The sequence below is a fragment of the Centropristis striata genome, chromosome 19, assembly GCF_030273125.1.
Source record: "Centropristis striata isolate RG_2023a ecotype Rhode Island chromosome 19, C.striata_1.0, whole genome shotgun sequence".
NCBI classification, from domain to species: Eukaryota; Metazoa; Chordata; class Actinopteri; order Perciformes; family Serranidae; genus Centropristis; species Centropristis striata.
The window spans coordinates 10236651-10249304 of record NC_081535.1 but is presented as its reverse complement, the minus strand read 5'-3'; the positions used below and the strand labels follow the sequence as shown (position 1 = coordinate 10249304).

At 36.9% G+C, this 12654-nt stretch overlaps 1 long non-coding RNA gene across 1 annotated transcript in view; it reads left to right on the top strand.

The window, feature by feature from the left end:
* The window catches only part of LOC131992720 (uncharacterized), a 190164-nt gene that overhangs the window by 173191 nt on the left and 4319 nt on the right, over nt 1-12654 (top strand). Inside the window, exon 2 of the long non-coding RNA XR_009396241.1 lies at nt 5645-5708. This is a non-coding gene — a long non-coding RNA (uncharacterized LOC131992720). The remainder of the gene's footprint in view (nt 1-5644; nt 5709-12654) is intronic.

Sequence of the window (12654 nt, the reverse complement as noted above, 5' to 3'; positions counted from 1 at the left end):
TGGGTCAGATTGAATGTTCAATATATACTTGTGTGTCCACCATTTGCATTTCTCAGGGCAACACATGTCCTTTGTATGTAGTTGATCAGGTTGTCTATCGTGGCCTGTGGAATGTTATTCCATTCTTCCCGGAGGGCCACACGTAGCTGACGCACATTAACCCTTTGATGCACAACATGTGTCTAAAGTGACTCGACAGAGTTTTTATGTTCTATATCTTTGCAATGAATTATTTTCATCATTCAGTATTCCAGGTTTTCCTCAATTAGTTTGTTTTTGATCACCATTCATCCTAATTTTATGTTTTCCTTTATAATTTTTTTTAATAAAATCCCTTTTTGTGTCACTCCTCTTCTAATGCACAACATGGGTCAAAAATGACCCATATCCATTTTTTTGAGCTGAGAAGCTTGCTAAGCTAACTACTTAGCTAACTTCTTGGCTAAGTAGCTTGCTAAGCTAACTACTTAGCTAACTTCTTGGCTACATATTTAGCTTAGTAGCGTGCTAAGCTAACTACTTAGCTAACTTCTTGGCTAAGTTTCTTTCTAAGCTAACTACTTAGCTAACTTCTTGGCTATGTAGTTAGCTATGTAATAATACAAAAACAGAACCGGAACTGAAAACACGGTTGCAGACACGTCGATCCAGAACATCCCAAAGATGCTCTATGGGTGACATGTCCGGCGAATACGAACTCTCAAATGGCCTATCGTCCAATAATTAATATTCAGCTGCACAGCAACCGCTCTGGTGGACATCCCTGCATCCAGCATGCCAATGGCATGTTCCTGCGTGACAGGCATGATGACTTATGACAAAATTTGACATTTTGGGATGGCCTTTTATTGTCCCCAATAAAGGAGTGTCTTGGTACTGCTCGTTCTATCTGATCGCTGCCTGGAGATGCCACACCCATGTACTGAGCGAAATCACTGCATCACTGACAGAGAGATAGATTAAAAATGAAGAGAAATAATCTATTGCACAAGTAAAAGACAGCATATGTTCACTTAGAGTTGTTAACTCCATGTGGCATCAATATTTGACATGGGCCGTTTATATTTTTGTTCAGTATATTTTTATCCATTCCTCTCCTTTCCTCCCTCCAACCCTTTCCAGCCCAGGTGGACCATAGTGGAATGCCAACCTAGCAGTATCCTGTAACAATCCACACAAGTAATCATTTCTCACAAACTCCCAGGGAAGGAAAACATGAGAAATGAGTGGATATGAAGATAACATCAGTGCCTATCAGACCTAATAGATCAGAAGTGACAAAGCATTACTATTTTCACAAAGCAGCAACACAAACAAACAGGCAACAGTCATATGTGGTTCCACTACATTCATTTAAAAAAGTTCCTCAGGTTTTGCAGCAGTCTAGTGATAATATATCAGATTTTCAGGTTGTTGCAATCTATTGCTGGTTTCCCATTTGAGGCACATTTAAAACATGTGGAGTTTTGATTGCGGTTTTGTTGTCGTTCCATATTTCTAACCAAAACCCATTGTGTGTATCCTTGAGGCATAACAAACATGTTGAATGCATTTCTTACCTCATAAAACACTTGTAAAGCCTTTTTTTGTTTTTTCTTGACACCCGTGTTGTTTACATCAGCTTGCAGTCTTCTCCTTTCATTGGCAAATTAAAATCCTTTACGAGTCATTACTGTTGACAAGCATTACGCCCACGGCAGTCAACCGAAATATGTATCACATAATAATCCCTCATAACTAAATCAATGCTTTGCCACGAGCAGTAAACTCTCCTCTTGGAGCTGTTGACCTCCAGTAGCGATATGGAGAAGCTCTTATGAGTGGATCACTCTTTTGTTTGTCTCATGAACATGCATGAGGACATATATGCCCACGCAATGGCACATGGGGAATACAATAACAGTCCTGCAAATGGTTAAACACTATTGGTGCAGCAATGGAGAGACAAAGGCAGAGGAGAAGACTGTTCATGCACCCGATTGAAACGTCATCACACTTTTGAATGGGCGTTATAATTCCATAAGTATGACCGAGCAGGGCCCTACTTTACCTTCTAGTAGGATGTTAGGTTGTTATCAGCCCATTTAATAGCCTGCTATACCTTCAAGTAGGTATAGTAGGTCTTTATCAGCCTATCCAATCACTGCTTGCTGTTTCTTCTATTACACTACAATTTTGTTAAAAGCCGCCGTATCATGTCTCATGTACACAAATGTACATATTGCGGCTCGCGGTACAGAGGCGTGTTCTAAAAATAGCGCACACATACGGCCCCTGGTTGTAAAAAAGGCTGCAGTTTCTGTGGATTTATGTTGTGAAACCACTGACCTTAGGTTTAGGGCAAAACACTTCTAGTAAGGTGTTATAAAAGACAGTTAAACCAGTAAATAAATGCACGTAAATGCTGGAAATGAAGTAGTTAAAAGGGTCACGTGACTAAGTGAAAACGTGAATCGTGTAACTTACGTAAACAACGTAACTTAAGTTAAAAATGGTTTACTTTTGTTTTCACACGGGACGCAAAACCCACTCCCCTGGGTGATTATCAAGATCATCCACCATCGCAATCTCCAACCGAACGTGAGAATCCGCCCTTTTAATCTTTGCTTGGCTGTCAATCACTACTATGTCAGCCGATGGCGGTGGACACATTACAGTGGATGCTGAAATACGGAGACATAGCTCATTTTTCACTGCCTGTACATGCAACCTATATTGACAGGCTGGTTAGGTTGTTATCAGCCCATTTAATAGCCTGCTACACCTTCAAGTAGGTGTAGTAGGTTTTTAGCAGCCTTCCAAACTCCATCCGATCCACTGAGTCCTAATCAATCTTTAAGAAGAGACTGAAGAGCCAACTCTTTACTGTACACCTTCACACTTGATCTTCACAGATTACAATGATAAATATCACACTGACCGCTTGTGGGACCTAAAAACACTTACGCCCTAATGGACTCAAACTTAATCTTGCTATGTTTCTTGACTTCATCCTTGCTTGTGTTGAATTTATTCTCATATTTACGTCGCTTTGGATGTTTAAGAAGTAAAATAGATGCACGTAAATGCCAATCATTAAGTTGGTCCGAGGACCACGTTAATACCAGAAGTGAAATAGTAACATTGATTACGTAGAAATGCAAAGCTCTGTTATTTGAAGTAAGGTCACTAAACTTTATTGTTTATTTTTTGGTTTCACATGGGACACAGAAGAGAGTCCAGGGTTTGTTCGACCCAACCACCACCCCTCCTGCCCACCCTTAAAGTGACATTTCGTGCTTTAATACTTCATTCCATTACTTCCCCCTTTGCTTCCACTTCTGCCTTTGTTTCATTCAAAATTACTTCAGTCAAACTATACGCATTAATATAGAAGCCCATTCAATAAAATAATTACCTGCTCTACCTGCTAGAAGGTGGAAGGGGCCCTTATTTGCCATAGTTATGGGATGATAAGCGCTAATAAAAGCCCATTCAACAGTGAATGATAAAATTGTTGGTTCATGAGTAAACAATGTAGATTTGAAACTTTAAAAAAAAAAATCGCTTGTAAATGAAGATTTTTTTGAACATTCTTCTTTTACATCCTTTGATCGATCAATATGAGGGCCCTAGATTAATCAAAATCTAATCAGTGATATCTGTTTCAGGCATGTGATTTATAGAAAAACAAGAGAATGAATCCCCAATTCCCTATAAAATCCATCCTGGGGAGCAACAAATCACAGCCACCAACTGAAGTCATGATTATGTATTACAAAGTATGTTTGCTGAACAGACTGCTGTTTGAATAAGACACATTGTATCATAAATTATCTAGAGACACAAAGTTCTAATTTCCTTTGTCGGGTGACAACAGAAAGAATTGTTGTGGGATAAGGACACACCGGACACAGAACAATTGGCTTTCAATTGGTCGGCTCTGAGCAGGGACCTCGCTGCATCTCATATGATTTGCGAAGATAAAATGCAGCCATTCACTCAGCGCCTTTTAGAATCTTTCACACTCAGGTACAAAACAAGCTCTCAAGCCTGTCACACGGAGTCAAACCAAAGTGGGAAATTAATTCTTCAGCTAAATATTCCCTACAGCAGCAGCTGGGCAGAGACACCATATGCTTGCTGCTGTATACAAACAGTGTAATAGAGTGTGGGTGCAAGACAATAAATCATTTTCTGTGACACTTTCAACAGGTAGCTATCTAGAGTTGTTTGTGGATGATGCTGTTTCTTCCAGTATTCATGTGTCCTCAGAGGGAGTTCAGTGCTCTTTTTTATGGGGTCCAGTTGTTTTTACCTTCTGTGGCCGTACACTGCTTCAGTCTATTAACAAGTCTTAGTTGTTGATGGAGATGTGAAAAGCTTTTATTAGTGTTCTTTGCTACTCACAGCAGATGGGACTATTTACTGTATCTTTGCAGAATCGTTATTTCAAAGAAACGCTGAACTTTATCTTTTCCAGACATGCAATAATCACAACAAGATCTCCAACCTCAACGACAGAATAGACTGTTTGTCGACACCACCCACAACAACACATATGAGTGTTTGTCAAAGTTAGCGTTTCACTGTGCACTATACCGTGGAGCATTCTAAAAATAGCACACAAGTTATTAAACATACACAGAGGGTCCATGGTTGTGAAAAAGGCAGTTTCTGTGAATTTAGGCCATAAAACCACTGACCTAGGTTTATGGCAAAAAACTTCCTGGTTAGGCGTTATAAAACAGTTTAAAAAGTAAATAAATGTACGTAAATGTGAGTGAGTGAGTTTTATTTCTTGTGTCTTGTTTTCATTCCCTGTTTTGTCTTGTTCTAATTATTGTACATTGTCCTTGAGTGTTTAGAAAGGCGCATATAAATGAAATGTATTATTCTTTTTTTTATAAGAGGGGGTGTAGAACATGATAATATAATAAATTCCCGATAATGTAATAACCGCGATAATGTAATACAAATCTGCACTTGAGTCCATTGAAAATGTAATAAAACCTGATAATGTAATAACTTCCCGATCATGTAATAAAGTGCATTTCCCAATAATGTAATAAACTTTTTACCAATAATGTAATAAAGTTAGTTGTATTAAAGTTATTACATTATCAGGTTAGCCTTCATTTCCCAAGTCCTGATAATGTAATAATTCCCCAAAATTGTAATAACTTAACAGCAGACCACCCATTACTTGAGTTCAAGTGGTGATACTGTGTAGGCAACTCTAGCTCAAGAGCTCTAGCGCCACCAACAGGTCAAAGTTGAATGTTTATTAACTTTTGACCCGTTCATCCGTTTAACACAAAAGAGGTATCCATGACACATGAATGCATTCAACAGCTTCTTGAAATCTAAAGGTGCTTGGTGTTATTCTTTATTACATTATTGGTAAAAAAAAGTGTATTACATTATTGGGAAATGCACTTTATTACATTATCCGGAAGTTATTACATTATCAGGTTTTATTACATTTTCAATGGACTCAAGTGCAGATTTTTATTACATTATTGCGGTTATTACATTATTGGGAATTTATTACATTATCAGGTTCTACAGGGGGACGTGAGCCCCATAATAAAAAGTAAAAATGTTTTAAAAAGAAATGAAAGAAAGTTACATAAAAAAGTAATTTACTTTTGTTTTCACACAGGACACGACCCGTTCTCCTGGATGAAAGTCTGCCGTTTGTTGGACCCATCCACCTCCATCCAAACGTAAATATGAGTCGTATTTTGCTGCTTGAACAATCGCCCTATGTTGACCTTTTTGAAGTGAGATCAATCTCTGCAATCGCTACCTCACAAAGCCTGGTTCCCCACCTCTGAGTTGTCCCCCTTTCTCAGATTTGTTCAGAAATTCCAATATGTCTGGTGTTATTCACAGAAAAAGTTTTCCATATTAAATGCAGTTCAAATCTGTAGGAGGTTAATGTTGATCACTTATGTCTCCAGCAGGCATTCGGTCAGTATGTAAGGCATGGTTACTTTATAGGAAAATAGGGTTTCAAATCTTAGTCTTTATTTTATGACTAAAAAAGGAAACCCAAGAAAAAACAAAAGTGACAAACTAAAAAAGTATGGTGATCAATTCTAAGTTTAATCAAAATTGTTTTCTCTCCTGTTTATGGCTTAAGAACAGGTGAAAGAAGGTCATGCCAGGAAGAAATGTTGAAGGTTGGAGGAAAAAAAGTTGTGCCAGGTGGAGAAAAAAGGAGTTTTGGCAGGATCTTTTTTTCTAATGAATGTCCTGCCAAACCTTTTTTTGGCAGGTGATCACATTTCACTGTTTTTTATTTTTATGTTGTTGTTTTTTCCACAGATGACAAGAAAAGTAACTTAGTAAACACTAGTCCTGGCAAAACCTTTTTTGACCTAGAAAAGCTTTTCTTCACCTGTTTCATAGATGAAAAACAAGAACTTTTAAGTAACTTTGAAAGATTTTCCTGGCAAAACTTTATATCTTCACCTGCTCTTAAGTCATAAAAATCATACTTAACCTAAAACCTAAAAAGGATCATACCTTTTTTTCTCACACTTGCCCTTCATGGTTTCAGTGAGTAAAGCAGAGACGATTCAGAAATGTGCTCTTGCTCACAATGAAACACCAAAGCACAGAACTCAACACATTCAACTCATTTCAACCACCAATAACGTACTTTATATGTCACATTGATCGAGTAGCTGCCTCTTGAAGCTGTTGCTTTTCCAACTCAGCAGTAATGTTGCCGCTTTGTGTCCAAGCAGCCAGTCAGCAGGCTGTGTTTTCTAGCTTTGCCACTACTTACATATGTTGATAAAGACGTAAACTGAATGATTGAATTATCCACAGTGATGTCCACTATTTGAAATATGCCCCGTTCTGCCCTGCAGTGCTCTCTCTGTCAGAGACTGTCAGGCTGCCATTCCATTAGACTCCAACTAGGCCAAGATGAAGAATGAGCCCTTTAAAGTGCACTGACTACAGACCAGTCAGTGCCACTCAATTGTCCTATGTATCATTAGCTCAGGGAAAGGCTCACAGTTTTCTCTGGCTGTCCCAGTCTGATGATCACCTTTTGAATTTACCCTGCCGTGTCTCTTTCTCTATTTTTCTTTCTTGGCCATTTTCTATTTACATTAAAAGCTTTTTGGCAAAAGCAGCAGAGGCAGAAAATTTGTTTTCTTTTCTTGGTCTCTTTGTGGTATTTTGCATCTCCATTTCTTTCTTTGAAAAACATTTATATTGGAGAGTAAAACACAATTATGCCCCATGATTGATTATATATAGCAGAGGCAGTTATTTGCAACAATCAATACATGTTAAAAAATAACTCACAGGATAAAGAGATGGCACTCCTTAGCACAAATGGGGGCTAAAAAGCTCTCAAACCCTATTTATAGCATTCTGTTTGTGAATCACTTGTCTCTTGGGTTTTATTAAAAAGTCACCATATGGATTTGTAGTATATTTTCTGTTACAAGTGGTATATTTTATTGTTACATTTAATGTAAGTCTCTGCTTTACTAAAAGGCCTCAGTATGAACTCTAGATCATGTAACAGCCAGAGTCTCCATATAACAACTGGTTCAAACCAGAATAATGAACTTTAATATCTGGGATTTGTCAGACAGTAAAGGCATTGGACTTTTTGAATATAAACAAGTATAGGTTGTATCCTTTTAAGGTTAAAAAGTAGACTTAGCAGCGTGCTCGTGCCAGGGAAGATGTGCCCATGTGTTGCGTATGGGCTGGAACATTTGAATTAAATGATCTTACACACAGACAGAAAAGCCAGAGAGAACACAGGCTCCATTGGAGGGACACCTTTTTTCAGCAGCCTTGAAATTGACAAAGTTCTCCTCTGCTGTACCTTGGCAGTGTATTCTGATGTTTGATAATAAAGAAAACTAAAAGGAGCTTCGACTTGGTCTTTAATACACTTTTCTCACTCAGAGAGGTAGTAAATTTACACTACAAAGCCAATGCGGTTGAGCAGTTGACTTGTAAGCCATGGCTGGCTGAAGACATAAACAAAGCAAAATAATTATTTATATTGGAAAATGTCACCACCATATATCTGACAAAGAGGGTCATCTTATGCATTGGGAAAATTCCAAAATTGAAGAAAAATCTGTTTGACAAAACCAACATGGTCTCACAGGAATCCGTGAAATAGCCACGGATTTGCTTAACTCAAAATCCATGGAATAGCCACAGAATCACTCAAATTTCTGTGAAACTGACACGGATTTCGCTTCAATGCAAGTTAATGACAGTCATATCCCGTGGCTATTCCAACATACAAAGTGATTATGTACATTCACTGAGTGAATATTTAGAAAATAAAACATATTTCTCGCTAGAAATGTGATCAAAATCCATTTTTATGCAGAAACTAAGTCAAAATATTGATTTTTTTCACTAAAAATGAGAGAACTGTCCGCCATGTTTTTTGTTCTGACCGCCGGGACCTTAAAAGTCACGTAACTTGAAACAAACCAATAGAAAAAAATATTAACTTGCATTGTAGCGAAATCCGTGTCAGTTTCACGGAAATTTAAGTTATTCCGCGGCTATTCCACGGATTTTGAGTTAAGCGAATCCGTGGCTATTTCACAGATTCCTGTGAGACCAGGTTCGACAAAACATGTCGGGAAAAAAGATAGACCCGAACCATAGCCCATTAAATGCAGTTAACATTTGGACACTAACAGGATAAACACTTTGAAATTTTGACCTGATGACAGTGCTAGAGGAAAAGTCAGAATATCATCAAAGCAGTTGGACTTTTTTATTTGACTACAAGGATACACAAAGCAGCCAATAAAGTTACAAATTAAAATAAAGAGACCCCCAAAAGACACAAAATGACTACAAAGGACACAAAACAGAAGATTAGGATTCGTTTTGCCAACACACATAGAAACAGCATTCAGTGATTTTGTCCTCTGAATTTAACCCGTAACCGTTCACACGCCTTGCGGTTAGGTGCCTTGCTCAAGGCAAAACCCGTCAGTCCTGGGATTCGACCCTCTGGTTACAAGCCTGATACTCTAACCACTAGGCACACACACAGGCTGCCCCATGAATATAAATACACATAAAATGACCACAAAGACACAAAATAACTATAAAGGACACAAAACAACCAAGAAAGACAAACAATTACTATAAAGAAACACAAAATGGCCAAAAAGATACAGATGACTACACTGTAAAAAAAAGATAAACAATAGCTACTCAATAAAATTGAGGCAAAAGATTGCACGCAATATTATTAGTTAAATCTAACTATGTTACAAGTTGAGTTAATAACAACTTAACAGGAAGTGCCTGTCATTTAAAAACTGACTAATTCTATTGTGTTGGATTCATTCAAAATTCTCTTGATTTAGAATTACATACGCATAAAGATTATATTTAATGTGATCAAAATAATTAGATTACATCTCAAACATTTTTATATTAAAGTTACTTAAACAACTGCCTCAAAATCAAGGACGCATTTATATTTTAAAATGAAATGACTACAGAATTATGTATTACAGTGTACTAAGAGACCCAAAACAAACCCAAAATGACCACAAAGAGAAACATAGTCACAAAACTATGCATAATGTCTACAATGGCAGCAAAACAATGTAAAACAATCACAAAGTCTGGTGTTTTCTGTGCCCACGGACCCTGGAAGTGGAAAGGTCGGGGGATCACCAAAGTCAGTTGGCTTGACACTCTGGAAACTATAAATGTTTGTACAAAATGTCATTGTAATCCATCCAGTGGTTGTTGATGCAGACCGAAGTAGTCGACTGACAGGCTGACATTACCGTCTTTTAGCAGAAACGTCCTCCTCCAACCTTTATTTTAACGGAGCAAAGTTTTGCTCCGGTGCCCTCTCTGTGAGCAGAGCCAGCTGAGGTGTTCGGTCTTCTATCCGGTCACAGATCCTTCCTGTGATTACGTTTCTTGGACCTTCATCTCAGCGAGTGAAATGCCAAGTCTGGGCTTCATGGAAGCGTCTATATATTCTGAGACAGTGGTCAGGATAAAATGGGCTTTACTCCGCACTAATTTAATCCTGCCAAGAGCTGCTGTCACACAGCATTTCAATTATTCATGGGAAAAGGCCACAGGAAAAGGTCAATTTACTGAAAGAGAGCTTACATTGATTATTGAAATGTTACCTGTAAATAACTGATACAATAATGAGTTTTGATCAGTCCCCAAATAAAACTTTAAAGTTCATGTTTAAGATCTTCTGTCCAGTGTGATTTAGGTAGAAGCCAATTTAGATTAAGCTGATGTATGTGAGGGAATTTGACTGGACTGGGGGAGGCCACAGCCACGTACTCAAAGAGCAGAAGGAAATGATAGCTCATTTGATTTTAGTGTGTAATTTCACTCTATTGAGCAAATATGACATTGTGTGGCGGAAATCATTAGCATTGCTTAAGTGTCCTTGCCCACACCAATGGCGACTGCTTTCCATAAGTTAATTGAAGTGCAAATATTGGTTGGTAACATTAAAAAAAACTGGATGACAATGGATTCAGAGCCTCAGGTCTCAACAGTTACCTGATTCTTCACTGAGGGGGAGCAGGTCTGAGAACCCAATTAGGAGGCAGGAGCTTCTATAACATTTTCAATTTATTCACCTAAAGAAAAGGATTTTTTTTTTTAAAACCCTGCTTTAAGCTGGTGGAAAGTTAGAGATGAAAGATAGAAACTTATAGAAAAGAGACAAAGAGAGTTAAAGAAAAAATGGAGCAATGGTCCAATGTAGGAAAAGTGTCATTAGAGACTGCAAAAAAGGAATAAGAAAATAAATAAAAAAAATACCTAAACTAACAGAAAATAAATAAAAAATATATCTACACTAACAGAAAAATATCAGTTTTTCCATATACATTACTGGCCACATGCTCATTATTTCACATTGTGTAAGTAATGCATGCTCTACTAAATATGGCATTGACAGTTAGCAGTGGTGGCAGAAGTATTCAGATCCCTTACTTAAGTAAAAGCAATTTGGAATTGCAATTAAAAGTACTTAGGTTACAGTACAAAATTATCAGCATCAAAATGTACTTAAAGTATAAAAAGTAAGTTTTTTGCAGAATGGCTCCACTCAGATTGTTATGCACTGTGAAAAATTATTTGTAGAAATTACAGTAAAACACTGTCAAATTGCCTCAGAAATAGGGTGTAAAATTAAAAATTGAGTATCAGCATAGCAGACGATTTTAATCACCGTAAATCAAGGAATAGTACAAAACTTTTAAACTGTAGAAAACACAGTTTTTTTTCATGTAAACTTAAGAGAGAAGTACTGTAATGTCACAAAGACACAATTTACCTGAAAATAAAGGGACTACTCAGTCAAAATTACAGTTTTTGCTGATATTTACATTTAAATTTACTGTAGAAAACACACTCACTGTATTTTTTTTTTAGTTCTGGCAACCACAGCTGCCAGTATTTTACCATAAATAAATTTTATCATTTTTACTTTTTTTTTGTATGTATTCCAAATATTAATATTATTTTATATTGATCACATGTTTTTCATGTTAATATATGATTATTGCACTTCTATTACTGTCTGGTTTGGATCGGCCACCAAACAGGACAGGAACAGACTGCAACGGACAATCAGTCACAGAGAGACAGAACAGACAGTAACTCTCAGCACCACTGCACCTGTAAAAAGACACTTTATTAATAATTATTTCTACCATTGTACCACCTTTAGATATTTTTACCAACCTGACTGTGTGCATATTTTGTCAAATGTCTTTTTTTCTATTTTTAATATTTAATATTTGTATATTTGACTTTCTTATTTTTTGTACGAGAGCAAGCAAACCGGATTTTCCTAGTATGTGTTAGGGGGGATAATTAATCTATGATCGATTTATGGTTGTTAAGAATTTCATCGTGGTCACATGGAATTTTTATTCGATCTGTGTATTTTTCAATTTTAATTTTATCTTTGACTGCATATCAGTACTCACTGAACTGAAACACGGCCGAGAGCTCAGTTCTGTGGCTGTACGTGAATAAGCCAATTGGCTGAGAATTAAGTTGGATAAAGCTACAGTTTGCCAACTGAAAGTCGCAATAACAATTATAAAACACACAGAAATACAAGAGTATTAAGTTAAGCAAAACTAGCTTACTGTATCAAACCTTGCTAGCATGAATTACCCGGTTTAATTTGATCCAAAACTTATTTTAACACAAAACACACTTAAATATTAACCTCATACCTCTACGATAGACAGGATCAAGTCTCTTTTCATCCTCTCAAAATAAAAGTGTCCATTATCAAAACAGGCTTTTGCATAGTCCTGTATATGTATCTTTAATTTTTACCATGTATGCATGTTTCATACATACTGGGGTATAAATGTAGTTGGCAGGTTTCTTCCAAATGCCCATCTGTAGCATGTGTACTTCACCAATAAAGATGATTCTGATTCTGATTAAATTTTCACCGGAAAAGTAACTAAAGCTGGGAGCTAAATGTAGTGGAGTAAAAAGTACAACATTTAATATAAGTATACATTAACATGTAAAAAATCAAGTTCAAGTACCTTACATGTAAATGTACTTAGTTACATTCCACCACTAAAATCCTACAATCTCCTCAAAAGTGTATTGCAAACTTTCAAAATAAAA